At 43.4% G+C, this 25,198-nt stretch overlaps 1 protein-coding gene across 1 annotated transcript in view; it reads left to right on the forward strand.

Annotated features, from left to right (window-relative positions):
• Positions 1–25,198, forward strand: part of LOC118908248 (alpha-1,4-N-acetylglucosaminyltransferase-like) — an 87,474-nt gene that overhangs the window by 52,365 nt on the left and 9,911 nt on the right. Inside the window, exon 2 of the mRNA XM_057498013.1 lies at positions 10,360–10,473. The gene's annotated coding sequence lies outside the window, so the exon portion shown is untranslated. The remainder of the gene's footprint in view (positions 1–10,359; positions 10,474–25,198) is intronic.

Here is a 25,198-nt window from a genome sequence, read left to right on the forward strand (position 1 = left end):
TACTTTGTCCTTGTCTTTGATCTTTGCCATTTTAATTATTATGTGTTTTGGTGTTGTCCTCCTTGGATCCCTTGTCGTGGGAGTTCTCTGTATCTCTGTGGTCTGAGAGGCCATTTCCTCCCCAAGTTTGGGGAAGTTTTCAGCAATTATTTCTTCAAAGACACTTTCTATCCCTTTTTATCTCTCTTATTCTTCTGGTACCCCTATAATGCGGATATTGTTCCATTTCGATTGGTCACACAGTTCTCTTAAAATTCTTTCATTCCTGGAGATCCTTTTAACTCTCTCTGCATCAGCTTCTCTGCGTTCCTGTTCTCTGTTTTCTAGTCCATTAATGGTCTCTTGCATCTCGTCCATTCTGTTTTGAAGTCCTTACAGAGATTGTTTTATTTCTGTATTCTCCCTCCTTAGTTCTTGCATATTTCTCTGCAAGTCCATCAGCACGGTTATGACTTTTGTTTTGAATTCTTTTTCAGGAAGACTTGTTAAATCTATCTCCCCATGTTCCTTCTCAGGGGAAGATGCAGAAGATGTTGAAGCTGTCTGGGTTAGTCTTGTCTGGATCAAATTTTTTTGCCTTTTCATGTTGACAAGTGCAGTGGTGAGCTATTGACGCGTCTGTCAGCTGGGAGAGCCTAGTCTTTTTGAAATTGCTCTTGGCCTTTCTTTACTGGGACAACTGCGACCCCTAGTGGCTTGTGTTGGGCAATTGCGTGTAGACTGGGTCTCTGTATCTTGCCCGGCCAGTATGGAAGAAGATTCCTTGCCGTGGGCGTGGCCAACCTCAGGCCACTGCTCTGCTATTGTGGGGCCATGGAGCGGTAATGGATGGTGGGCTGTTTGGCTGTTTACATCCATGAGGGGTCTCAGAGCTGTTGCCCAGGGGGTTAGTGCGCCCAGAGTTTCCTGGAATTTCCAGCTGCTGGACTGTGACCTGGGATGCTTCCGTCTGGCTGTGGGGTCCCTGTCCCTTTAAGACTTTCAAAAAGCACTCGCTTTTCTTTGTCCCAGGAGCGCCGGCTGTGGGACCTGCTCACAGGTCTTACTTTCCTGCTGCCCTAGTTTCCGGCACCCCACGCATGCACATTTATTTCTCTCCCTTCTTATTCCTCCTCCTCCCTTCTTCATATGTTGGGTGTTCTTCATCTGCTCTGGTGCGGATGGCTAGGGCTGGGTGGTTAGCAATCCTGGGATCCCTCTCTCTCCCTGCTCTGACTCCTCTCCTCCCACCGGGAGCTAGGGTGAGGGGCCTCGGGTCCTGCTGGGCTGCGGCTTTTATCTTACCCCTTTCACCAGGCGCTGTGTTCTCGCAGGTGTGGATGTAGTCTGGCTGGTGTCCTGTGTCTTCTGGTCTCTCTTAGGGATAGTTGTATTTGTTGTATTTTCAAAAATATATATGTTTTTGGGAGGAGATTCCCACTGTCCTACTCACGCCACCATCTTGGCTCCACCTCTGGAAGACATGTTTTAAAGAAAGACTCTTCTCAAGCTCAAGAAAAAGCAAGAGGAGGATGGGGGGTGGAAGATGGCAGCATGAGTAGAGCAGTGGAAATCTCCTCCCAAAACCACATATATCTATGAAAATATAACAAAGACAACCCTTCCTAGAACAAAGACCAGAGGACACAGGACAATATCCAGACCACATCCGCACCTGAGAGAACCCAGCGCCTCGCGAAGGGGGTAAGATACAAGCCTCGGCTCCGCGGGAGCCGAGCGCCCATCCCCCCAACTCCTGGCGGGAGAAGATTAGGCAGAGCAGGAGGGAGACGGAGCCCAGGACTGCTGAACACCCAGCCCCAGCCATCCGGGCCAGAGTGCAGGGCCCTGGATACTAGGAAAACAGGGCAGCAAGAACAGTGAGCGGGCACCGGAGGCTCGGCGCCAGAGGACATAAGAAAAGCAGGCGACCATTTTTTTTTTTTTTGCTGTTTTGTTTTGGCGAGTGCTTTTTGGAAGTCTTAAAGGGATAGGGACCCCAATACTAGGGAAACAGGGCAGCAAGACCGGTGAGCAGATGCCTGAGGCTGGCGCCGGAGAATAAAGAAAAACAGGCGGCCACCTTTTTTTTTTTTTAATTAAAAAATATATATACTTTTAATTAAAATTTTTTTCTTCTTGGGGGTCGTTGTTTTCTTTTTGGCGGGTTCCTTTTGGAAGTATTAAAGGGGCAGGGCGGGATGCTTAATCCAGAGGTAGAGAATCCGGGGATCTCTGGGCACCCTAACCCCTGGGCTGCAGGGAGCAGGGAGGCCCTTTACGGAGATAAATAGCCTCCAGGCTGCTCCCCCTCCAACGCGACTCCACCACTTTGGAGCAGAGGCCTGAACCAGGCCACGCCCATAGCAACAGCGGAGATAAACTCCATAGCAGCCGGGCAGGAAGCAGAAACCCTGTCTGCGCGCAGCTGCACAGCACAAGCCACTAGAGGTCACTGTTATCCCAGGAGAGGAGGGCCACAAACCAAAAAGAAGGGAAGTTCTTCCAGCCGTCACTCGTCCCAGCTCTGCAAACTATTCCTATCACCATGAAAAGTCAAAACTACAGGCAGACAAAGATCACAGAGACAACACCAGAGAAGGAGACAGACCTAACCAGTCTTCCTGACAAAGAATTCAAAATAAGAATCATAAACATGCTGACAGAGATGCAGAGAAATATGCAAGAGAAATGGGATGAAGTCTTGAGGGAGATCACAGATGCCAGAAAGGAGATTGCAGAAATGAAACAAACTCTGGAAGGGTTTATAAGCAGAATGGATAGGATGCAAGAGGCCATTGATGGAATTGAAACCAGAGAACAGGAAAGCATAGAAGCTGACATAGAGAGAGATAAAAGGACCTTCAGGAATGAAACAATGTTAAGAGAACTGTGTGACCAATCCAAAAGGAACAATATCCATATTATAGGGGTTCCAGAAGAAGAAGAGAGAGGAAAAGAGATGGAAAGTATCTTAGAAGAAATAATTGCTGAAAACTTCCCCAAACTGGGGGAGGAAATAATCGAACAGAACACGGAAATACACAGAGCCCCCCAACAGAAAGGATCCAAGGAGGACAACACCAAGACACATAATAATTAAAATGGCAAAGATCAAGGCCAAAGAAAGAGTTTTAAAGGCAGCTAGAGAGAAAAAGGTCACCTATAAAGGAAAACCCATCAGGCTAACAACAGACTTCTCGACAGAAACCCTACAGGCCAGAAGAGAATGGCATGATATATTTAATACAATGAAACAGAAGGGCCTTGAACCAAGGATACTGTATCCAGCACGACTATCATTCAAATATGACGGTGGGATTAAACAATTCCCAGACAAACAAAAGCTGAGGGAATTTGCTTCCCACAAACCACCTCTACAGAACATCTTACAGGGACTGCTCTAGATGGGAGCACTCCTAGAAAGAGCACAGCACAAAACACCCAACATATGAAGAATCGAGGAGGAGGAATAAGAAGGGAGAGAAGAAAAGAATCTCCAGACAGTGTATATAACAGCTCAATAAGCGAGCAAAGTTAGGCAGTAAGATACTAAAGAGGCTAACCTTGAACCTTTGGTAACCACGAATTTAAAGCCTGCAATGGCAATAAGTACATATCTTTCAATAGTCACCCTAAATGTTAATGGGCTGAATGCACCAATCAAAAGACATAGAGTAATAGAATGGATAAAAAAGCAAGATCCATCTATATGCTGCTTACAAGAAACTCACCTCAAACCCAAAGACATGTACAGACTAAAAGTCAAGGGATGGAAAAACATATTTCAAGCAAACAACAGCGAGAAGAAAGCAGGGGTTGCAGTACTAATATCAGACGAAATAGACTTCAAAACAAAGAAAGTAACAAGAGATAAAGAAGGACACTACATAATGATAAAGGGCTTAGTCCAACAAGAGGATATAACCATTCTAAATATATATGTACCCAACACAGGAGCACCAGCATATGTGAAACAAATACTAACAGAACTAAAGGGGGAAATAGACTGCAATGCATTCATTCTAGGAGACTTCAACATACCACTCACCCCAAAGGATAGATCCACCGGGCAGAAAATAAGTAAGGACACGGAAGCACTGAAGAACACAGTAGAGCAGATGGACCTAATAGACATCTATAGAACTCTACATCCAAAAGCAACAGAATATACATTCTTCTCAAGTGCACATGGAACATTCTGCAGAATAGACCACATACTAGGCCACAAAAAGAGCCTCAGAAAATTCCAAAAGATTGAAATCCTACCAACCAACTTTTCAGATCACAAAGGCATAAAACTAGAATAAACTGTACAAAGAAAGCAAAGAGGCTCACAAACTCATGGAGGCTTAACAACACGCTACTAAATAATCAATGGATCAATGACCAAATCAAAATGGAGATCCAGCAATATATGGAAACAAATGACAACAACAAATCTAAGCCCCAACTTCTGTGGGACGCAGCAAAAGCAGTCTTAAGTGGAAAGTATATAGCAATCCAAGCATATTTTAAAAAGGAAGAACAATCCCAAATGAATGGTCTAATGTCACAATTATCGAAATTGGAAAAAGAAGAACAAATGAGGCCTAAGGTCAGCAGAAGGAGAGACATAATAAAGATCAGAGAAGAAATAAATAAAATTGAGAAGAATAAAACAATAGCAAAAATCAATGAAACCAAGATCTGGTTCTTCGAGAAAATAAACAAAATAGATAAGCCTCTAGCCAGACTTATTAAGAGGAAAAGAGAGTCAACACAAATCAACAGTATCAGAAAAGAGAAAGAAAAAATCACGATGGGCCCCACAGAAATACAAAGAATTATTAGAGAATACTATGAAAACCTATATGCTAACAAGCTGGGAAACCTAGGAGAAATGGACAACTTCCTAGAAAAATACAACCTTCTAAGACTGACCCAGAAAGAAACAGAAAATCTAAACAGACCAATTACCAGCAACGAAATTGAAGTGGTAATCAAAAAACTACCCAAGAACAAAACCCCCGGGCCAGACGGATTTAACTCAGAATTTTATCAGACATACATGGAAGACATAATACCCATTCTCCTTAGAGTTTTCCAAAAAATAGAAGAGGAGGGGATACTCCCAAACTCATCCTATGAAGCTAACATCACCCTAATACCAAAACCAGGCAAAGACCCCACCAAAAAAGAAAACTACAGACCAATATCCCTGATGAACGCAGATGCAAAAATACTCAAAAAAATATTAGCAAACCGAATTCAAAAATACATCAAAAGGATCATACACCATGACCAAGTGCGATTCATCCCAGGGATGCAAGGATGGTACAACATTCGAAAGTCCATCAACATCATCCACCACATCAACAAAAAGAAAGACAAAAACCACATGATCATCTCCATAGATGCTGAAAAAGCATTTGACAAAGTTCAACATCCATTCAAGATAAAAACTCTCAGCAAAATGGGAATAGAGGGCAAGTACCTCAACATAATAAAGGCCATCTATGATAAACCCACAGCCAACATTATATTGAACAGCGAGAAGCTGAAAGCATTTCCTCCGAGATCGGGAACTAGACAGGGATGCCCACTCTCTCCACTGTTATTTAACATAGTACTGGAGGTCCTAGCCACGGAAATCAGACAAAACAAAGAAATACAAGGAATCCAGATTGGTAAAGAAGAAGTTAAACTGTCACTATTTGCAGATGACATGATACTGTACATAAAAAACCCTAAAGACTCCACCCCAAAACTACTAGAACTGATATCGGAGTACAGCAAAGTTGCAGGATACAAAATCAACACACAGAAATCTGTGGCTTTCCTATACACTAACAATGAACCAACAGAAAGAGAAATCAGGAAAACAACTCCATTCTCAATTGCATAAAAAAAAAAACCTAGAAATAAACCTAACCAAAGAAGTGAAAGACTTATACTCTGAAAACTACAAGTCACTCTTAAGAGAAATTAAAGGGGACACTAACAGATGGAGACGCATCCCATGCTCGTGGCTAGGAAGAATTAATATCGTCAAAATGGCCATCCTGCCCAAAGCAATATGCAGATTTGATGCAATCCCTATGAAACTACCACCAACATTCTTCAATGAACTGGAACAAATAGTTCAAAAATCATATGGAAACACCAAAGACCCCGAATAGCCAAAGCAATCTTGAGAAAGAAGAATAAAGCAGGGGAGATCTCACTCCCCAACTTCAAGCTCTACTATAAAGCCACAGTAATCAAGACAATTTGGTACTGGCACAAGAGCAGAGCCGCAGACCAATGGAACAGACTAGAGAATCCAGACATTAACCCAGACATATATGGTCAATTAATATTTGATAAAGGAGCCATGGAGATACAATGGCGAAATGACAGTCTCTTCAACAGATGGTGCTGGCAAAACTGGACAGCTTCATGTAGGAGAATGAAACTGGACCATTGTCTAACCCCATATACAAAAGTAAACTCAAAATGGATCAAAGACCTGAACGTAAGTCATGAAACCATTAAACTCTTGGAAGAAAACATAGGCAAAAACATCTTAGACATAAACATGAGTGACCTCTTCTTGAACATATCTCCCCGGTCAAGGAAAACAACAGCAGAAATGAATAAGTGGGACTATGTTAAGCTGAAAAGCTTCTGTACAGCAAAAGACACCATCAATAGAACAAAAAGGAACCCTACAGTATGGGAGAATATATTTGAAAATGACACATCTGATAAAGGCTTGACGTCCAGAATATATAAAGATCTCACACGCCTTAACAAAGAAAAAACAAATAACCCAATTAAAAAATGGGCAGAGGAACTGAACAGACAGTTCTCCAAAAAAGAAATACAGATGGCCAACAGACACATGAAAAGATGCTCCACATCGCTTGTCATCAGAGAAATGCAAATTAAAACTACAATGAGGTATCACCTCACACCAGTAAGGATGGCTGCCATCCAAAAGACAAACAACAACAAATGTTGGCAAGGCTGTGGAGAAAGGGGAACCCTCTTACACTGCTGGTGGAAATGTAAGTTAGTTCAACCATTGTGGAAAGCAGTATGGAGGTACATCAAAATGCTCAAAACAGACCTACCATTTGACCCAGGAATTGCACTCCTAGGAATTTACCCTAAGAATGCAGCAATCAAGTATGAGAAAGATCAGTGCACCCCTATGTTTATCGCAGCACTATTTACAATAGCCAAGAATTGGAAGCAACCTAAATGTCCATTGATGGATGAATGGATAAAGAAGATGTGGTACATATACACAATGGAATACTACTCAGCCATAAGAAAAGGACAAATCCAACCATTTGCAGCAACATGGATGGAGCTGGAGAGTATTATGCTCAGTGAAACAAGCCAAGCGGAGAAAGAGAAATACCAAATGATTTCACTTATCTGTGGAATATAAGAATAAAGGAAAAACTGAAGGAACAAAACAGCAGCAGAATCACAGAACTCAAGAATGGACTAACAGGTTCCAAAGGGAAAGGGACTGGGGAGGATGGGTGGGTAGGGAGGGATAAGGGGGGGAGAAGTAGGGTGGTATTAAGATTAGCATGCATAGAGGGGGTAGGAGAAAAGGGAGGGCTGTACAACACAGAGAAGGCAAGTAGTGATTCTACAACATTTTGCTATGCTGATAGACAGTGACTGTAAAGGGGTTTATAGGGGGGACCTGGTATAGGGGAGAGCCTAGTAAACATAATATTCATCATGTAAGTGTAGATTAGTGATACCAAAAAAAAAAGGGCAGTTCCTGTGTGGTAACCTCCAATGGGTTCTGCACAAGAGTATAAAGGGCATATAAAAGTGTAGGCAAAGGTTCTCTTTGTCTTTATACAGAGGATCAAAGCCTAATTGGACTACCCCAAAAATGAACTAATATACGATATGAAAAAGAACTTCCAACATCAGCACTCTCTGGAAGACTCATGCCAGAAGATGATCATCAAAAAACCCCAACAAAGATCCACGCACTGCTAGAGCTTTAGATGCACTCATCCCACCGGTTCCTGGACCTGCCATGGGAATGAGGAAGGAGATATCTAAGCTGGCCTGTGCATACAGTAAAACAACAAATTTGACTGGATCTATACTGTTGGAACTCAACCAAGAATTAGGAGAAGTGCAAATTGTAGCGCTCCAAAATCTTACAACTACAGACTATTTACTGTTAAAAGAACATATGGGATGTGAACAGTGCCCAGGAATGGGTTGTTTTAATTTGTCTGATTTTTCTCAAACTATTCAAATTCAGTTAGATAATAACCATCATATCATTGATAAGTTTTCACAAATGCCTAGGGTGCCTAACTGGTTTTCTTGGTTTCACTGGAGATGGCTGGTAATTACAGATATGCTTTGGTTATGTAACTATACTCCTATTATGTTAATGTGTGTGCACAATTTAAGTAGTAGCTTAAAATCTATACATGCTGAAGTTACTCTACAAGAAGATATGTCAAAGAAATAATCAATCTTCCCATGTTTTCTTCCGCCTGCTACTTCTATAGCTTTTCTTCTTCCTTCCTAATTACAACCCTTAAATAGAATTCGTGCCTCATATCAAATTTACCGAGTATCATAATTCCTCTAAGTGGTAAAGATACCTCAAGACAAATGCTGGGCATAGAAGCCACAGGGCATAAATATGCAAAGAAGTAAAAAGCTAACCTTTTCAAACAATAAGGCTTCCCTCTCACTTACCAACTTCACATTTCCCTGTATGGCCCCAGAAGATGACTGGTTAGCCAGAGACGGGTAGGATTCCTCAAGGGAGGAACAACCTAAGACAGGCACAGTCGCAGGGGGGTCATCAGGTGAGAAATTGGGGATCAACAGAGGTGAGGCTTAGAACCTCACCCCCCCTGTTCTGAGAGAAATCTTCTGCATACGTGGATGTTTTATTGCCCTTGTCTAGCTTGGATTAACACATAGTCTACAGGCACACACCTGATCATCTACATTTGCTCTCTTACAACACTAAACTATGTTTTCTACCTTTATCTTGTATCTACCTACCACTTCAGCATTTTATTAAAAATAATAATAATAAAGAGAGAAATGTGGTATCCACATATAAATCAAGTATAAAAATCAAATGAGTATTCATATTTGAACTGACTCTTTATAGTTCATAATGCATGTGCAAAACCAAAGGTTTCTGTGATGGCTGCCCTTGTACTGTTCACTATGTAACTTATTCACTATGTAAGAATTTGTTCTCCATGTAAGAACTTGTTTGTTATGCCTCAGAAGATTGGAGACTGATGAAAATTAGGCTTGGGGTGGATTAATGAATGTGCATTGAGCATTGACTCCCCTATACAGAATTTTATTGTTGTTAACAACCATTTGATCAATAAATATGAGAGATGCCCTCACAAAAAAGAAAAAAAAAAGTACACACTTCCAATGGTAAAATAATAAGTAACCGGGATGTAATGAATATAGTCAAGATATTGTAACAGTTTGGTATGGTGATAGCTGGTACCTAGAATTGTCATGTATATAAATGTTGAATCACTATGTTGTACACCTGAAACTAATGTAATGTAATACTGTGTGTCAACTACCCTTCAATAAAAAATAATTATCTGCAAAAAAATACAAAAAAAGAAAAAGCAAGAGGGCAATCTGTTTAAGATCTTTCCCTCTAAATTGTATGAGGATTTAAGAGGGTAGAGCCTTGTTAATTCTATCTCATTAAAGCTGGAAAAAAATATAAAGTGCATTGCTTAAAGTAAATTGAAAAAAAGTAAGAGGATAGAGCCCTTCAATACTTCTAAATGTATGGATCCCAAAATGTTGGGGATAGCTGCATGCGGTGTAACAATCCCTGTCATAGTCTAAAAACTAGTCAGTGTGACTCATCAGAAATGTGCTCAAAGGTTCTTCTTATATACTGTGTTAAATACACTTGGAAAACAGCACATTCGCATCCTAATGGAAGCCCCCTGAAGTGGTTCCGCCGGTACCCAGGGGTAACGTTGTCGTTATATCTTCCTGGGTGTGATTGTTTTCTTTTTTCTTCTGGAAGGAGGTCAGAAGCAGAAAGGAAGGGTCTTCTCCATCTTAGAACACACACATTAAATCAGATTGGAACGTGTTATAATTTCAACCCTTTTGAATCAAATTCCCTGTAACAAAACTGTCCCAACACTTAGTGGACAGGCTCAACTGCCAAAAGGACAGAGGGAAGGTATACTGGCAGGAAGGGTCTGAAAAGGACTCACACCTGGCTTGGCCAGGTTCTTCGCACATCACACGTATCGGCTGCTGCCTGCATTTTGGAGACCGTTCAGGACCATAAGCCGGGGGCACAATGAGCTTTCTCAGGGTACATACTGTGTTTTCATTGTTTTGCAGATGGCTGTATATACCCAGAAGATCCTGAGAACGGAGCTGGCCACCCACCGCGAGAACAATTCCAAAGCCCAGTTTCCGCTGAAGGAGACTCGTGCAGGAGCTGGTCGGGGCTGTGTGAGTGTACTCTTTTGTTTTTTTAAACTGGTTAGTGCCATTCAGTGAGTCCTGAGGAGGGTTTTTGCTCTGAGCTCTGGCCTGCAGGAAGCACACAGCCTGGCCACCACACCCTGCCTCACCATCTCCGCCTACCCTTTCCCAGCTCCAGAGGCCAAGATGACAGGCACGACCCTTTGCTTGGCAGGAGGAAGCCAGAACCTTGCAGAGCTGACTTTCCTGGAGCCTGTCAGAGCATTTATCCCTGGGTCTACATTGCTTTGCTCACCTATTTTTAGAAATGTACTGCAGACCTTTCTGAGCACTCAGACATCGGTCTCTCTCAGAGCTGGGTCACGCCAGGGAGGAGAATGTCATGCTGCTGGCCTGCTGCACACCTGAGCCGGGATCCAGGCACCAGTTAAATGTGGTTTGCTTCAATGTCAAAAGGAAGAGAAGCCAACACTCTAATCCAAACTCCCTCCTGTCTCCCAAGAACAACGTCTGAGTTTTCTCTTCTATGTTGGCAGCAAGCCAGGGAGGGTAGATGGTGGCTGAGGACATGTGACCTGGAAATCTGGTCACATCTGAAGAATGGCAGGAATGTCCCGTAAGGAATAACCCCTCACAGAGCATTCAGGCCATACCTCCCCAGCCTGTGCACAACTTCCCGTGGCCACACTGCTCACAGGTCTCCAGGGCTTGTCACCTGTTGCCTCTGCAGAAATGACTTGATTACCTGCTTTGTCCCTCAAGTCCCAGGTCAAACACCACTGTGGCCTTGGAGAGACTAATGAGTGGCTGTCGCCCAAACTTGACTGGGCACAATTGAGACAGAAGGTCCACATCTCTCTACCTTATATGCAATGTGCCAGGCAGTACGTGTGTGCAGTGGGGGTGGCAGACATGTCAGGGATGCATGGGAGATGACGCAGCAGGCAGGGTTGGGGCCAGCTTGTGAGGCATTACAGGTAATCCCACATAACAGATGTTCAATGAAAGCTGAATGAGTGAAAAACATATGACACAGGATCAGAAGAGGTTATAATTTAAAGCCAAGAACCAGTTAATAGCCACAACTAGAAAAAATAAAACTAGCTACTTCATGTTCTTGGTTTTATTTGTACTTATAAAGCTTATTAGTTTAATGAAAATTTTTTGAATTGACTTCATTTATGAATTAAAGGCACTTACGACACCTATATCTGGATTGGTTAGGCCAGCTGTTACATGTACAAAATTAAAATATAATTGTAAAATATTGCATATACATCTCTGACTTGTCAGCAATATCAGCCATGTTCAGGCAGAATATCATACCCCAAATAATCAGACTCGACAAGAGGAAAAAGAAAAAAGAAGAATTTAAAAGCTGGCCATGGCCTTTGCAAGAAACAAACTATTACCAGTTGCTCAAGCACAATGTTCTGGCAATGATCTTGCCGATGTTTACACAGAACACCAGAGCTTAGTCACACTTACTTCTTGACCAGGCGGAGCAGAGGGATCTGGACTACGAGCCGAGCGAGGAAGGCAGCTGGAGGCACAGGTGGGGCTTCGTCCTTTCTGAGGCTGGTTTTCTGGGCAGGTCTCTAAGGTCCTGTCATTCCCCTCCCACACCTGTGGACACTTGATGCAAATAATTTGTCCCCCCCTCCTTCAACATGAACCTTCTCTGTTGCCAGAGTCCGCTCCTTCTCTGGGGTGTCATGCCGTGTTCTCCCTCTCTGACTAGCCTCTTTGGGTGGCTGAATCCCCTGGCCCATCTCCTCCCGTTGGAGTTGACAGTCAGTCCTAAGTGCTACTTGTCCAACCACTTTGTCAGCTCCACACACCTCAGCTAATAGGAGAGTCGTGTGCTCAGCGCTGTTTCCCCGGAGTCCGTTGTGTATGACCTGAATCTACACTTGACTAAGATGGGAATTGGCCAGGCATGAGGTATAACTACAGAGCCAACACCAGAAGGCAGGTATGTTCAGCATAGAGGGGCACCAGAGAGCGGAGAGGCACGTGTCTGGGACTGGCATGGGACAAGGTGGCCAGAGCAGGCCTGATCCTATGACTGGGGACAGCCCCTCAAGAACAGGTAGATTCTTATAGCAATGACCCTAATATTACTGCTGGCCCAGGTCTGGCACATCAGCTTCCAGGTGACTCTCTGGCTTGGGCAAAGATGGGCTCATGGGTATCCTGCCCCACAAAAAGGAGCTCAGTTCTACAGAGTTCTGGGAAGATCACTAGATCAATGGTTCATAATCCAAGGGTGTAAGCAGAATTATCCTTGGAGTTTTTTCCAAAATCCACATACAAGGGCCTCACTCTACACATGGCAAATTAGAATCTCAGACAAGTTTGGGGTGGGATGAGCAGGCAAAGATAACATTACACTCAGATACAACCTGCCACTCCCTGCCCAAGTTGGTTGTGCCATTTTGAGGGCAGAGACCATGTCTTTTTACTTTATACTCAGCACAGTTCTCCCCATATAATAGGCCTCAAATAATACTTGTTAATTGATTGAATGAATGAATATGATTATATGGACAAACACTTCCAGTGGCTGAAAGAACTGTTGGTTCTGTCAACAAATACAGGGAAGGAACCGGATTTCTCATAATAGATTTTTAACTACAGTTGTAAGGAAGCCTTCCAGTTACCCATTCATAAGAACAGCTAACTATGACAACACTAATATGTATTTTATCAACTAGGGTGATATGGCAATATATGGGGTTATTTGTATTAACATCATATATGAGAGCATAAAATGAAAGGAGGAAGTCTACCTAACTCTCAACTAATTATATAAAATGAGGTTTAATTCTGGCTTTGGAAACAATGGGGACCATAATTACAAGCCCACAAGTGTTTGACAAAAAGCACGTAAGGCTCCTTAACAGGATTAAAGATGGCAGTGTGAGAGGTGAGACAGAGACCTCCTCCTAAAACCATATATAATACAAAAATATAATTAATACAATGAATCCTGAAAGAGCAACAGGAAAGAAGGCTGCACCAGACTGCACACACCTGGAGAAAAAAGCCGACCTTGTGGAACAGCATAACGTACCAAAGCTGTGACCTGGCAGGGCCCAAGCCCTTCTCCCACCCAGCTCACTGGTGAGAGGAAAAGAAACAGAGCAGAGAGGGAGTGGAGACCTGGGACAGATGAATACCTAACCCTGGAGATCTGCTCTGGGAGCATGAACCTACATTACATGGTGCTCTGGTGATTATTGGGGTTGGAAAGCTAAGACAGGCAGAATACCTGGACAGACGGAGATTCCAGCTGTTTGTGGAAAACAGGGTTTCATATCTGGCTGATCTGGGTGGGCTGTCTGAGAGACTTCCTAAAAGCAAGAGGGCTGCTAAATGGGCAAGGATTGCACCGAGCTTACTTATCAGAAGAAAGGACAGGTAGACAAAATTTTCCAGGTACACTCTGCCCAGCAGATTGAGAACTTAAACGATCTTCAGACACTCCATCCCTGTGGTTGGCTAGCAGCTCCAAGGCCCCCCAATGTGATATGCAGCCTGCTGTGTCTTCCTCCTGGCTAGCCTGTACCTGACTCAAGCTCACAAACCAGCAACCCTGACCCTGGTGTCAGGCTAGCCAGAGGGAAGCCTGCCTACAGCAGCTACAAACACAAAGCATAGAGGCTTATGCCTTTGTGTTTGGCCCACTGTTTCTGGCAGTGGAGACAGGCATAGGAGCTGGGAAGCAGGAAACAGCTCTTTCCTCCCCTCAAGAACCAACATTGCTCCCTTGTGACCCCCAACATTGCTTCAGGGGCTGAGCAGCTCCAGAGACTAGAGCTTCTGGGCACTAGAGGGCACCACAGACAAATTATGAAACTTCAAAGGAACCTGGTTCAGAGCAAAATTATGAATACACCTGAGAAAGATTCAAATGAAATCGACCTCATGAGTCTTCCTGAAAGAGATTTCAAAATAAAAATCATTAACATGCTCATGAAGGTACAGAAAAATATTCAAGAACTCAGGAATGAATTTAGGATGGAGATCCAATCATTGAAAAACACAATGGAGGGTATTAAAAGCAGATTAGATATGGTAGAGGAGACGATAAATGAAAGAGAAATTAAGGGAGAGGAATACAAAGCAGCTGAGGCACAGAGAGAAAGAAGGATCTCTAAGAATGAAAGAATACTGAGAGAATTGTGTGACCAATCCAAACAGAACAATATTCATATTATAGGGGTACCAGAAGAAAAAGAGAGGAAAAAGAGAAAGAAAGTGTCTTTGAGGAAGTAATTGCTGAAAACTTCCCCAATCTGGGGAAGGAGATAGTCTCTCAGGCCATGGAGGTGCACAGATCTCCCAACACAAAGGACCGAAGGAGGACAACACCAAGACATATAATAATTAAAATGGCAAAGATCAAGGATAAAGACAGACTATTAAAGGCAGCCAGAGAGAGAAATAAATCACATACAAAGGAAAACGCATCAGGGTATCATTAGACTTTTCAGTAGATACCTTAAAAGTCCAGAAGGGAGTGGCATGATGTATTTAATGCAATGAAACAGAAGGACCTTGAACCAAGAATACTTTATCTGGCCAGATTATCATTTAAATTTGAAGGAAGGATTAAACAATTTCCAGATAAGCAAAACCTGAGAGAATTTACCTCCCACAAATGATCTCTACAGTATATTTTGGAGGGTCTGCTATAGATGGAAGTGTTCCTAAGGTTTAATAACCTTAGTAATTAAGGTTTGTCCAGGAGTAATAAAACCACAGTAAAGAAAGTATAACAGCTAATTACTAAGCAAATGCAAAATTAAATCAACTATCCCCAAAGTCAGTCAAGTGATAGAAAAGAGTGCAGAATATGATACCTAATATATAAAGAATGGAGGAGGAAGAAAGAGGAGAAAAAAAGAACCTTTAGATTGTGTTTGTGATAGCATGTTAAGTGAGTTAAGTTAGACTTTTTAGACAGTAAGAAAGTTAAACTTGAACCTTTGGTAACCACAAATCTGGAGCCTGCAGTGGCAATAAGTACATGCCTATCGATAATCACCCTAAATGTAAATAATCTGAATGCATGAATCAAAAGACATAGAGTCACTTAATGAATAAAAAAACAAGACCCATCTATATGCTGCCTACAAGAGACTGACTCGAACCTAAAGACATCCACAGACTAAAAGTGAAGGGATGGAAAAAGATATTTCATTCAACTACGAGGGAGAAAAAAGCAGGAGTTGCAGTACTTGTATCAGACAAAATAGACTTCAAAATAAAGAAAGTCACAAGAGACAAGGACATTACATAATGATTATGGGGTCATTTCAAAAGGAAGATATAACCATTATAAATATTTATGCACCCAACACAGCAGTACCTACATATGTGAAACAAATACTAACAGAATTAAAAGGGAAATGCAATGCAATGCATTCATTCTAGGAGTCTTCAACACTCCACTCACACTGAAGGATAGATAAAGCAGACAGAAAATATGTAAGGACACAGAGGCACTGAACAACACATTACAACAGGTGGACCTAACAGTCATCTACAGAACTCTACACCCAAAAGCAGCAGGATACACATTCTTCTCAAGTGCACATGGAACATTTTCAAGAATAGATCATATACTAGGCCACAAAAAGAGCCTCAGTAAATTAAAAAAGACTGAAATTGTACCAACCAGTTTCTGAGACCACAAAAGTATGAACCTAGAAATAAGTTACACAAAGAAAATGAAAAATCCCACAAACACATGGAGGCTTCACAACATGCTCCTAAATAACCAATAGCTCAATGACCAAATAAAAACAGAGATCAAGCAATATATGGAGACAAATGACAACAATAATTCAACACTGCAAAATCTGTGGGACATAGTGAAGGCCATGCTAAGAGGAAAGTATATTTCAATACAGGCCTACCTCAGGGACGAAGAACAATCCCATATGAACACTCTAAACTCACAACTAATGAAAGTAGAAAAAGAAGAACAAAAAGGCACAAAGTCAGTAGAAGGAGGGACATAATAAAGATTAGAGCAGAAATAAATAAAACCGAGAAAGTTAAAGCAATAGAAAGAATCAATGAAAGCAAAAGCTGGTTCTTTGAGAAAATAAACAAAATAGATAAACCCCTAGCCAGACTTATCAAGAAACAAAGAGAATCTACACACATAAACAGAATCAGAAATGAGAAAGGAAAAATCACTATGGACACCAGAGAAATACAAAGAATTATTAGAGAATACTATGAAAAATTATATGCCAACAAACTGGATAACCTAGAAGAAATGGACGAATTTTTAGAAAAATACAACCTTCCAAGGCTGACCCAGAAAGGAACAGAAAATCTGAACAGACTAATTGCCAGCAACCAAATTGAATTGGTAATCAAAAAACTACCTAAGAACAAAACTCCTGGACCAGAGGGCTTCAACACTGAATTTTATCAAACATTTAGTGAAGACCTAATACCCATCCTCCTTAAAGTTTTACAAAGAGTAGAAGAAGAAGGAATACTTCCAAACTAGATGAGGCCAGCATCACTCTAATATCAAAACCAGGCAGACACCACAAAAAAGAAAATTACAGACCAATATCCCTGATGAACATAGATGCAAAAATACTCACCAAAATATTAGTGAACTGAATTCAAAAATACATCAAAAAGATCATCCATCATGATCAAGTAGGATTTATTCCAGGGATTCAAGGATGGTAGAACATTCTAAAATCCATCAACATCATCCACCACATCAACAAAAAGAAGGACAAAAACCACATGATCATCTCCATAGATACTGAAAAACCATTGGACAAATTCAACATCCATTCATGATAAAAACTCTCAATAAAATGGTTATAGAGGGCAAGTACCTAAACCTAATAAAGGCCATATAAGACAAACCCATTGCCAACATTGTACTTCACAGTGAGAATCTGAAAGATTTTCCTTTAAGATAGGGAACAAGACAAGGATGCCCACTCTGCCCACTTCTATTCAACATAGTACTGGAGGTCCTAGCCAAGGAAATCAGACAACACAAAGAAATAAAAGGCATCCAGATTGGCAAGGAAGAAGTTAAACTGTCCCTCTTTGAAGATGAGATGATATTGTACATAAAAATCCCTGAAGAATCCACTCCAAAACTACTAGCACTAATATCTGAATTCAGCAAAGTTGCTGGATACAAAATTAATATCCAGAAATGTGTTGCATTCCTATACACTAATGATGAAATAGCAGAAAGAGAAATCAGGAAAACAATTCCATTCACAATTCAAAAAGAATAAAATACCTAGGAATAAACCTAACCAAGGAAGTGAAAGACCTATACCCTGAAAATGACAAAACACTCTTAATAGAAATTAAAGAGGACACTAACAAATGGAAACTCATCCTATGTTCTTGGCTAGGAAGAATTAATATTGTCAAAATGGCCATCCTGCCCAAAGCAATATACAGATTCAATGCAATCCCTATCAGATTCCAACAGCATTCTTCAATGAACTGGAACAAATAGTTCAAAAATTCATATGGAACCACCAAAGACCCCAAGTAGCCAAAGCAATTCTGAGAAGGAAGAATAAAACTAGGGGGAATTATGCTCCCCAACTTCAAGCACCACTACAAAGCCACAGTAATCAAGACAATTTGGTACTGGACAAGAACAGAATCATAGACCAATGGAACAGACTAGAGAGCCCTGATATAAACCCAAACATATATGGTCAATTAATATATGGTAAAGGAGCCATGGACATACCATGGGGAAATGACAGCCTCTTCAGTATTGCCAAAACTGGACAGCTACATGCAAGAGAATGAAACTGGATTATTGTTTAACCCCATATACAAAAGTAAACTCGAAATGGATCGAAGACCTGAATGTAAGTCATAAAACCATAAAATGCATAGACGACAGCATAGGCAAAAATCTCCTGAATATAAGCATGAGCAACTTCTTCCTGAACGCATCTCCTCGAGCAAGGGAAACAGAAGCAAAAATGAACACATGGGACTACATCAAGCTAAAAAGTTTCTCTATGACAAACAACACCATCAACAGAACAAAAAGGCATCCTACAGTATGGGAGAATAAATTTGTAAATGACATATGCGACAAAGGGTTAACATCCAAAATATTTAAAGAACTCACACAGCTCAGTACCCAAAAAGCAAATAACCCTATTCAAAATGGGCAGAGGATATGAACAGATAATTCTCCAAAGAAGAAATTCAGATGGCCAACAAACACACGAAAAAATGTTCCACATCACTAATCATCAGGGAAATGCAAATTAAAACCACAATGAGATATCACCTCATACCAGTAAGGATGGACAGCATCAAAAAGACTAAGAACAACAAATGCTGGCAAGGATGCAGGGAAAGGGGAACACTCCTACACAGCTGGTAAGAATGTAAGCTAGTTCAACCATTGTGGAAAGCAATATTGGGGTTCCTCAAAAAACTAAAAATAGAAATACCATTTGACCTGGGAATGCCACTCCTTGGAATTTACCCAAAGAATACAACTGCTCAGACTCAAAAAGACATATGCACCCGTATGTTTATTGCAGCACTGTTTACAATAACCAAGATATGGGAGCAACCTAAGTGTCCATCAGTAGATGAATGGATAAAGAACAAGTGGTACATATACACAATGGAATACTATTCAGCCATAAGAAAGAAACAAATCCTACCATTTGCAACAACATGGATGGAGCTGGAGGATATTATGCTCAGTGAAATAAGCCAGGCGGAGAAAGACAAGTGCCAAATTATTGCCCTCATTTGTGGAGTATAACAATGAAGCAAAACTGAAGGAACAAAATAGAAGCAGACTCAGAGACTCCAAGAAGGGATTAGTTGTTACCAAAGCGGAGGGGTGTGGGAGGGTGGGTGGGGAGGGAGGGAGAAGGGGATGAAGGGGTATTATGTTTAGTGCTCATGGTGTGGGGGGTCATGGGGAAAACAGTGTAGCACAAGAGAAGGCAAACAGTGAATCTGTGGCATCTTACTACACTGATGGACAGTAACTGCATTGGAGTATGGGTGGGGACATGATAATATGGGTAAATGTAGTAAACACATTGTTTTTTCATGTGAAACCTTCATAAGAGTGTATGTCAATAATACCTTAATAAAAAAATTAAAAATTAAAATTAGCCTGAGATTATTATCTCAATTCTATGAGGTTTTTGTGGATTCATAAGATGATGGTAGAGAACACAATAGAAAAACAAGCAATGTGCATGGAAAAGCAATTTACAGAAGAGGAAAACGAACAGCTTATGTATAGGCGAAGAGATGCTCAACATCATTAGTTATCAGAGCAGTGCAAGTGAAAGTAACAGGGGAACACCTCACAGGAACGTCAGTGTACTTCTGACAGTCTAACAATTGGTCACCAGCCCAGAACTGGCATGACAGGTACATGAGTGGAATGGCTATGGTGGCAAAGAGAGAGGACATTGTTTTGGTTCACGTCCCAAGACCGATCTAAATACTGCTGCCTCTGAATATTCAACTTGTCAGCAACAGATATCAAAGCTGTGTTGTTGATAGGGCACTGCTTCTTGAGGAGACCAATGGCTACTTGGTACCTGGTTGGTTGAGCACATCAGGCCCCTTCCATTGGAAAAGCCACTGGTTCATCCCCCAGGAATGAATATTCCAGGTATGAGTTTGCCTTTCCTGCCTGCAAAGCCTCAGCCGCAACACTGTCTGGGGTTATCGGATGCTTGCTCCACAGGCATAGAATCTCACAGAGCAAAGCATTTGAGCCTGGGACTCACTGCACAGTGAGCAGAGGTACAGGAGCAGCCCCATGAGCATGGAACCTGCTGGTTGTGTCATGTACCGCCCCATCCAGAGGCAGCTTTCTGGAGCAGCCTTCTCAAGGAGCAGCTGGCATGCTAGCTTAGAGAAGACTCGGAAAGAATAGGGGTGCCATGCTTCAGGATACAGTAGATTTATATCAATTCAGAGAGCTGTACGTGGTGCTTGTTCCCAAATAGGAAGAGAACAGGGGTCCAGGAATCAAGGTTTGTAAATAGCTGTGGCCCCACTGACCACCACTCCTAGTGCCTAATTGGAGGATTTTGTGCTTCCGTTCCTGCAACTCTGAGCTGTTCAGTGTTGGAGGTTCTGATCCCAAACAGAGCAGATTCTTGCCAAGTGACACTGCAAGGTCTCATTGAACTGCAAACTGCTGCAGGGCATGCTGGATTTATTTTGCCTGGGGACCAGCAAGTAAAGGGCCCAGTTCCTCTGGTGGAGGTAATTGACTCTGATCAGCAGCAAGAGGTCAGGCTGATTTTACAAAAGCAGTGGGTGGAACCTCAGAGATGCATATGGGGTCCTCCTGGGGCTCCCCTACCCCAACAACTGTGAGCAGACATGGGCAGCAGCTGTGAACTGGGTAAGGGCATGACTCTGGAGGGTTCAGGCACTTCTGGGTGATGAGCTGCACAACCCGTTGGCTGCCAACACCGGATGAGATGACCTCTGAGGATGAGGGGCGTTCAGAATGGATAAGGGAGGAGGGAGTGGATGAATTGCAGCCCTGAGATCAACTACAGTGACCAGGACTGTACTTCATCTGCCTAATATCCTTCCTATTAGTTTCTCCTCAGGAAAAGGCCTGTGGGAACCATGGAGGCACTGCTCCCCACCCCGTGCAGACAAGCAGATCTGTAGCTCACGAGGTGCACGGCAGCAGCCGTGATAATGTGCCTCATGAACCCCAACCAGAAGGAGCACAACTGACCCAAGGCCCTCCGTGAAATACATGAAGCCACGCCCCTCATAGGCTTCTCTCAGCATCGAGTGTGTGGCGAGAACGCTGAGGCCCCTCCTGGGAGACCCAGGACCCCCGGTGGCAGGCTGGTTTGAGGACTCGCTGAGGCCCCGACCCTTCCTTAGACGGGGCGGCGCAGGCGCAGGACTCTTACGCCCCAGCTTCTCTCCGACTTGCCCTGGGAGCTGACAGCTGTCCCAGCCTTACACAGCTCCCCTCCTCTTTTCTCTCACACAGGCATTTCCCCTAATAAATCCTTGCACAGTTAATCTCGTCTGGTGTCTGCTTCTCAGAGGAGCGGAACTAACATAACTTGTACGTGAGGGGCGTGGGGAGGGAGAAGAGCTAAGAATGACGCCCTGATTTGGGACCTGGGTACTGGGAGCACGGTGATTGTCAGGGGCGGAGTTCAGGAGACCGGACACCTCTGTTAGGGAGAAAAGGCACAAGAGGACAGACGGAGGGCTGTGGAACGACCAAGGCAGGCAGGCAGCGGCCCCAGGCCTGGACAGCGGTTCAGCCTGTACAGGTTCCTGTTGCTGATGAAGTCGTCCTTGGGTGGGTGGTCAGCGAAGGCCTGGTCCCAGTTCCCCACATCTTAAGAGGAGCTCCAACTGCCCCCATGGCTCAGAGGCAGATTCTCATGAAAACATGTGGCCGGAGATCAGAGACACATAGCGTACCGTGGGGCTTCTGTCTTCGTCATCTCAGGCTCCTATAACAAAACACTACAGTGTTGCTCACAGTTCTGGAGGCTGGAAGTCCAAGGTCAAAGCGCAGAGTGGGTTTCTGGCGAGGCCCCTCGTCCTGGTTTGCAGACAGCTCCACTGACAGTATCCTCACATGGCCTTCCCCTGGTGCGTGTTCATGGAGGGAGATCTCGGTCTGCCTCTTCTAATAAGGATCCCACCCTCATGACCCCATCTAAATCCAATCACCTCCCAGAGGCCCCACCTCCGATACCATCACACTGAGGGGTAGGGATTACTGTATGAATTTTGGTGGTGGGGGTGAGTGTGTGATGGGGACACAATCATTTAGTAGTAACAGTTTTTTTCAGCTGTATTAGGAGGTGCTCATTGTAACGGCCGCTCATCTTTACAAAGTTCCTGTACCATGTGGATTCTTGGCATAGATGGCTCCAAGATGTTCCCCATTCCTGATAGGAAGAAGAAACTAAACACTACCTTACAGAAAGTAATAGCAAAGCACCTTCAGCCAGATCTCCATTCTCCAACTGGATCCACTGTTTTCTGTAGACTTTTTACAGACCCCGTTCTTTAGGCTGAAAGAGTGGTGTTTGGGACCTAACTGCTTCACCGAGGACTGTTTTTTCCTTATCTTGCTGTCCTTATCCTCCATCCCTTTTTTTATCTGCAAGTACATTTTAAAAGGGGGAAATTTCACGTGTCAGTACAATTCCAGAACAAATCCAGAGACACATTCTTCACAACTACACCAGGTTTCCTAAGCAGGAGCATGGTGTGGCTGAGTGGAGAACAGAAGAGCAGTGGCCCCAGAAACACAGGGCTAAAACCGTTTTCTTAGAAATGCAGAACAGTTTAAAGTATTGCCTTGGGATAAGGTGATTTTATTCTGGCATGTGAACTCGCTGATTTTTAATAAGAATTTTTCCCCCAATTCTTAGTGTTAATAATGTCACACCTCAATATGCTTCAATTATTCACCCATGGGTTCCCAGAAGTTAGGCTATGGATTATTTCTCACTCAGCCTCTGTTCTAGCTAGTTTCTTGATATTCACATAAAACCCACATGGCAGTCCCTGTTCAGAACTCTGGTAAGAAGAATTGGCAATGTCAATAAGATATTGTTCTGGGTATTGGTTTTTCCCTGTTAGTAACTGAATGCTTTGACAAGTTTATCAGTCTCACTTGCTTAACAAATATGTTAAAAACCGGAACTCTGGTTCTACAGGCTCCAAGGTAAATGAAACAAGTATTGTTGGCTTGAACATTTCCTTCTTGCAGTAAATCAGTGTTCAAAGAAGCAAAAGAATTAAGCAGTGCGGTTTTCGTGTGTAATTCAGTTCAGCAAACATGCATTGTGAAAAATTTCTTTCTTTTCCTTCTTGATACAGTGGGTCCTTTATAGCAGAGGGAGTTTAGTCCCCAACCCTGAACTATTTCCAGTTGTGGTTATCAGCGGTTCATGGTTGCAGAAATCTCTGCTCTGCCGCTGTGTTTGTCTCCCCTGTACTGCCTTTTCTTTGCACTACCTCCAAACATCCAAAGAATAGCACCATAAAACAGAAGGAACATGGATTCAGTTTCTCCCCACCCTGTTCATTTATTTGGGGCTACAGCAACCCACACTTCTCATCACTCAGCCGCAATCCCCCAGGCCCACTGCCCAGTGGACTGGCCAGGTCTGGCTTACTCCATAGCGGTCAACGTAAGAACCCTCTCACGGGAGGCAGAGACTCCTAGGAAAGTAGTGATATCTGGATGCATATGGGACTGTCATCTGGGTATTCAGACCCACCCATTGCTCAGAGATAAATAGCTCTTCGCACAACTCTACTCCGATTTATCTAACTTGGGGTATCTAGTGGTTGCTTAGCTGGTTGGAGAAGGCCTGAGATAGTGTGGTGAAGACATTTAGAGGGATTTTGAACAGAGTTAATGTCACAGAGGGTCAAAGGGCAGGGGCGTTCTGTGAGTGATGAGTAGAATCTGTGGGTAAGTGGCACCTGGGATAAAGGCAGTAGTGCTGCCATGGCTCCAGCATGCAGGGTTCCCTGAAGCCCATCCTTGGGGCCTTGAAGGATCCATGGGGTCCAGGGGAGATGCTGCTGCCGTGGCACCTGCCCACACATGCAGAAATGCAGGCAGGGCGGAGGGCAGGCTGTACTGCTCTCACACAGGGAAGGCTGAAGGGCGGGTCTGGGGTCCTGGGGAGTTCCTGGTGGAGGGCTCGCATGTTGGGAGGCACCCCCAGAAAGGCCTGGGAGGGACATGGGGCTGTGAGGTCCTGAAAAGGCCCCAGGAACCGTGACTGACTGCTGATTTCGGCACCATCGCCTCAACTCTCAGGGCTGAGGATTTCCTTCTTACTGGGTCGTAGGGAAATAGATGTCATTCATCTGAAAACAACAACTGAATGTTTGTCATCAGGGAGCCCAAATACCACTACAATAGTATTCTGGTTTTCCCCTCTTTTCCTCGGTGGGCAGTGTGAGGTGCTTCTGTGGCTTACAGAGGCCTTTCCTCCTCGTGATAAGCCCAAGGTCAGTCACTGTCCACCCAGCACAGGGGAGCTGAGGCTCCGGGCAGTGTAGAGGCTTGTCCTGGTGTCCTCAGCCTGTGGTGGGTACAGGCACGGCTCCAAGCTCAGTGCCTTCTCCATCACACCCCCTTCTTGGTTCTTGGTCAGACCAGTCCTGCTCTTTGTGCTTAGGATTTCACTGCATCAGTAGTGCTCACTGTCATCCCTGTAACAAAGACCACCCACCAGCTGCTTCGTTGCTCTCTGCCTCAGTTGGAAGTTTCTGCAAGCAGTTGGAAGACACTAGGGTGTGTGACCTCCCTGGGATGTGACTCTAGGAACTCTACTCTCCCTCACCTCTGCAAGGAAAGAATTACCCATCTATACAATGCTGGGGAACTTTGGAAAGGTGCCAGGGCTCCCTGCGCCTAGAGTTGGGGTCCAGAGAAGGAATTCAGCTCCAAAAGGAAGAGATGAGTGTAGAGATTCAGGAGCTGTTATGGGAGCCTTGGGTACAAAGGTGAGTGGGGCAGCTCTGTCTCCCATGACGTAGGACCTGTGTGTCCATCCAGAGTCTGCTCAGGAGGGGACCTGTGTTCACACCAGACCACCCAGGGTGAACAGTGGATACCTGTTCATGCCTGAGAGAAGGCTCTGCACCAGAGATGTATGACTTCCTGAGCGGAAGGTGGCTCCAAGGGGGACCACTAAGC

The sequence above is a fragment of the Manis pentadactyla genome, chromosome 1 (assembly GCF_030020395.1).
Source record: "Manis pentadactyla isolate mManPen7 chromosome 1, mManPen7.hap1, whole genome shotgun sequence".
In the NCBI taxonomy this organism is placed as follows: Eukaryota; Metazoa; Chordata; class Mammalia; order Pholidota; family Manidae; genus Manis; species Manis pentadactyla.